Source organism: Saccostrea echinata, unplaced genomic scaffold (assembly GCF_033153115.1).
Source record: "Saccostrea echinata isolate AGI-Se365-2 ecotype Australia unplaced genomic scaffold, CSIRO_AGI_Sech_v1 ptg000001l, whole genome shotgun sequence".
Lineage (NCBI taxonomy): Eukaryota > Metazoa > Mollusca > Bivalvia > Ostreida > Ostreidae > Saccostrea > Saccostrea echinata.
In genome coordinates, this window is record NW_026889750.1 from 48,056,630 (window position 1) to 48,060,833 (window position 4,204).

The following is a 4,204-nucleotide window of genomic DNA, read 5'->3' on the forward strand; positions in this document are numbered from 1 at the left end:
GGGGGGGGGCTTTTGATAATATAGTGGAAAAGTGTTAATTCTTTGAAGTCCATAGGTATGATGATGAGGATAACTCTTCCAAATTTGTAAATTTCTTGACCCTTGGTCTTGGGTTCTGGTGTTAGGGTAAGGCTTTGTTGAATCTGTAGTGAAAATGCATTGTACCTGTGAAATTCTTCTCTGCTTCTGGGCATATTGGAAGAAAACTGAGTAAAAGTTTAAATGATAAGTAAGCGTATTTCTACCAGATTTTTGAACATCTGGACCATTTGTCTAAGCATTCTAGTCCTGGGCAGGGCTCTATTAATTTGTATTCCACTGAGAGAAGTTATTCCCCTTTTCCATTCACCATTGATAATTAATCACTGTAAATAATGTATTTGAAAGGTTAATAGAATAAGATAATTATGCAAGAATGTTTATCATATAATTCAAAAAGTATTTTCCTAGTTTTAATAATCAGGTTGACCTGTAAGTAATAGATAAATAAAAATGAGACAAAAATAACTTATCTTATTAAAAGTTCTTCAAAGACCATAAGATAGGCAAATGCTAGAGCTCTTAATATGGGTTTAATAATAGTACTGAAGCACTAATAGTTTGTTAATAGTCTGCATGGTGATAGTGTTAAGTGGGGGACAGATTAGAACTTAATTTATGAGTTGATACTGAATACTAGACTAATTATTTTGTTGATCCTGATCTTCCTACTTCTCTTGATTTAGGGCTACAAAGCTTCATCTATCAGTGTATTTAACTTCTAAATTGTTGTATTATACTCAGGTGACCGTTAAGGCCCTTCGGCCTCTTGTTTTGATTTGCACAAAAATAAAGGCATGTGCAACCGCCGTAACGTAACCCCCCTCTGGATCTGCAGCTGCATATCATGTATTATCTATACTTGATCTTTATCGTGCCAACATCTACATGTATACTGTGACACTGCATGGCCCTACGTTTTTTACGGTCTCATTTGACTGATCAGTTTCCACGCCCCACGTCGGGACCTGTGACTTAGAATAAGCTCCTGAATTACGTCGTGACTCCAAAACGAAACACTAGAATTACTGCGCCACGCGAGACCAATGTCATTTTATCTATGTAAGCACTCGAAGATGATAGTAGGTTTTTAAAAAAAATATACTCGGATGGCCGATGGTTGATTATTTGCGAATCTTGTCTTTTTGTAAAAAATCAATTTCAATAAATTTAAAATTAAGTTCAAATGAATAATATTTGTGAATTAATTTACCATACATGTTAAATTTCATTTGTATGATATTCGGTTTAAAAATCGGTTTCTTTTGTTCTTTCTTATTTATACAGATATTATTCAATTTTCAGAATGTATTTTCAAAACTGCTGTCAGAAAAAAAATAATTATTTACCTACCTACCTACTCAACTTGAAATATTAGGGTCGGGTTAGGGGAAACGAAGATATTCTTAATGATGGCCTTAGTAAAAGTATACAGATTGATTTTTAAGGATTTTTCGCGCCTAATTGGCAATTTCTCATGCATATTTTTGCGGTATTGAGAGATGCATTAATGCTAGTGATTAATGAATAAATTAATAAGATTAATCGAAAACTCGACAAATTTTTTGCCACAGTATTTACAGCAAATTATTGATATAATATAAAATATTTAAAAGATGTAAAAAATATTAAAATATTGTTGCTTTAATCCTGATCATTCCATTTGACAGGATCTAGATCACTTGGATGATGACTATATTCCTCGTACATGTAGATCCTCCGGATTTTCGAAAAACAGCTGCGAGATAAACGTACCAAAGGATAACGATGATGACAGTGACGACGAAATCAACAAACAATCTGTTCAACAAGACGATATCAGAGACAAGATTGGCAGATTTGGTAGAAACTGTTTCATCGACAACAATGAAGAGAGTCAAAGTGAGGGGGAAGAAGATATCGAATGTAATGGATGTAACAACCTTCATAGTTTACAGGAAAACATTACTAAAGCCTGTTCTTGTGGAAAAAACTGTTTAAAAAACATTTCTGTAGTAGAGATACAAAACTCGATATTGACCATAAGTGAACTATCTAGGGATGAAAAAGATATGTTTATCATGGGAAGACTAGCATGTGTTGGGTTTGGTGTCAACACTCAGCGTGGGAAAGAAAGAAAAAGGAAGAAGTATGCATACTATTTCCAAAATCAAGAAATTTGTAAAAGGCTCCTTTCTTTTAGTCCATGGTGTTGGCTCAAAATATGTAAAAAATCTAGTCTCCCACATGAATGAAAATGGACAGGTTCCTCGAACCCACAAAAACAAGAGCAGACGTCCATCAAATGCCTTCAAGTTCGACGACCTTAAAAGAGCAGTTGACTATATTCAGAATTATGCTGAAGAATTCGGATTACCACAACCAACGGTAATAAACAGAAGTATCCCTGTCACACATATTTACCTTCATCTAGCAGCAAATCCTCACTCCATTCTTCATATTCTACTTCTTGTGACGAGCTGGGAGAAAGAAAAGTAGGGCTCACGACCTTCAAACTTCTGTGGAAAGAATGCTGTCCGCATATTAAATATATGACGACCCGCTCAGATATATGTCCAAAATGTGAAGATTGCAGAGCCAAAATTTCAACGGCGGTTGGATAAGCTGAGAAGCAAGAGCAACTGCGCATTTTCACAGATCACTTATATAATGTTGAAATTACAAGCAGATGAATTATGTTGTTGATGAAGACCAGGGAATGGGTGAAAACGGGACTGGAGTGAAAGGATCGAATGGTGTTATTTCCATGCTTCATCATTGCCTTACAACTTTTGGATCTGGTGAAAAAGAATGCATCATCCATTGCGATAATTGCGCAGGTAAATCGATATTTTAAAACATTATAAAGTGATGTATATTTATTTTATTTATCATTTTCGTATAATTTATTAGAAAAAGTAGAGCATGGCACCGGTTACAATAGATTTTCTTAATTAAACTAAAGCCTTTGTATATTATATACGTATCTTCATTTGTTTACTATAGGCGAGAATAAAAACAGATATGTCCTGGGGTATCTGTCATGGAGAACGTTGTTAGGTCTTCACAACAACATTACCCTTTCTATGCAAGTGCCCTATCACGGACGTTGTCTAGTGGATGCTGGATTTGCAAACATTAAGCGTCTTTATCACAGAACTGATGTTGACAGTCTACCCGGCCTACTGGATGTGGTCAATAAAAGTTCCAAATCAAATACTGCAGTGACATATTTGAACAAGGCGGGAGAACACTACTGGGAATGGTTTGATTGGAAGACGTTTATTTCCCAGTACTTTCGCCCAATGAGAGGCATACGGAAATTCATCATTTCAGATTTTCTTCGTCATTTCCTGGTAGGAATTGAAAAAAATTCCTCTAATTTTTTTATGTGCATATGTTGTTTTAATCAGATGTTCTTTTAATTATGTGTGTATATATATGAAGGAAATCTACAGAAGTAATAATTCCAGTTCTCTCTCTCTCTCTCTCTCTCTCTCTCTCTCTCTCTATATATATATATATATATATATATATATGTGTGTGTATTAATATATATATTTATATTGATCTTTTCACAGGAAAGATATACGTCAGAGAAACGTTTCACCATGCAGAAACGGAAGTTGAGTTGCTGAAGTCTTCCGTTACACCCGAAGATTTAACAGCAGTTGCAGTGATGCCTGAGATTATACCACCAGGAGGGATTTCCCCTGAGCGACAACAGTACCTCTTCCGTATGGTCAGACCATTTGTCAGGGATCCTTATAAGGAGATGACTTGTCCAAATCCCGAGGAATGAAATATAGCACAAAATGCACTATGAACTTTTTGTTGCTATATTGAAATGAAAACTAACTTAATAACGCAGAAAAGTATAATAATATCTGTTCTTGTTGGGTTTTTTATGTGTCACATTGTACATCAACAATTCATACAATAACCAAGCTGTAAGAACTGGTTATCAATAAATGTTTTTTCTTTGGTTAATTTAAAACACGTTATGTAGTCTTTTGTTTTACAAGGAAAATGACGTTGTTATTTTTTTGACGTTACGCAACGTTCACGACGCTGAAAAGCAGACTGTGTGTTTGTTTCAGATATTATTTTCTAGGTCTTTTTTTTAGAAAAACAAGTAAATATTGGTATCAAAATACTCAGCAGGACTTGCTCTTCAAAGAAAGTT

The 4,204-nt window shown here is 34.7% G+C and overlaps 1 pseudogene; it reads left to right on the plus strand.

Annotated features, from left to right (window-relative positions):
- The first annotated feature begins 1,804 nt into the window (after positions 1-1,804).
- On the plus strand, positions 1,805-3,913 carry LOC133198046 (uncharacterized; annotated as a pseudogene).
- The last annotated feature ends 291 nt before the right edge of the window (positions 3,914-4,204 follow it).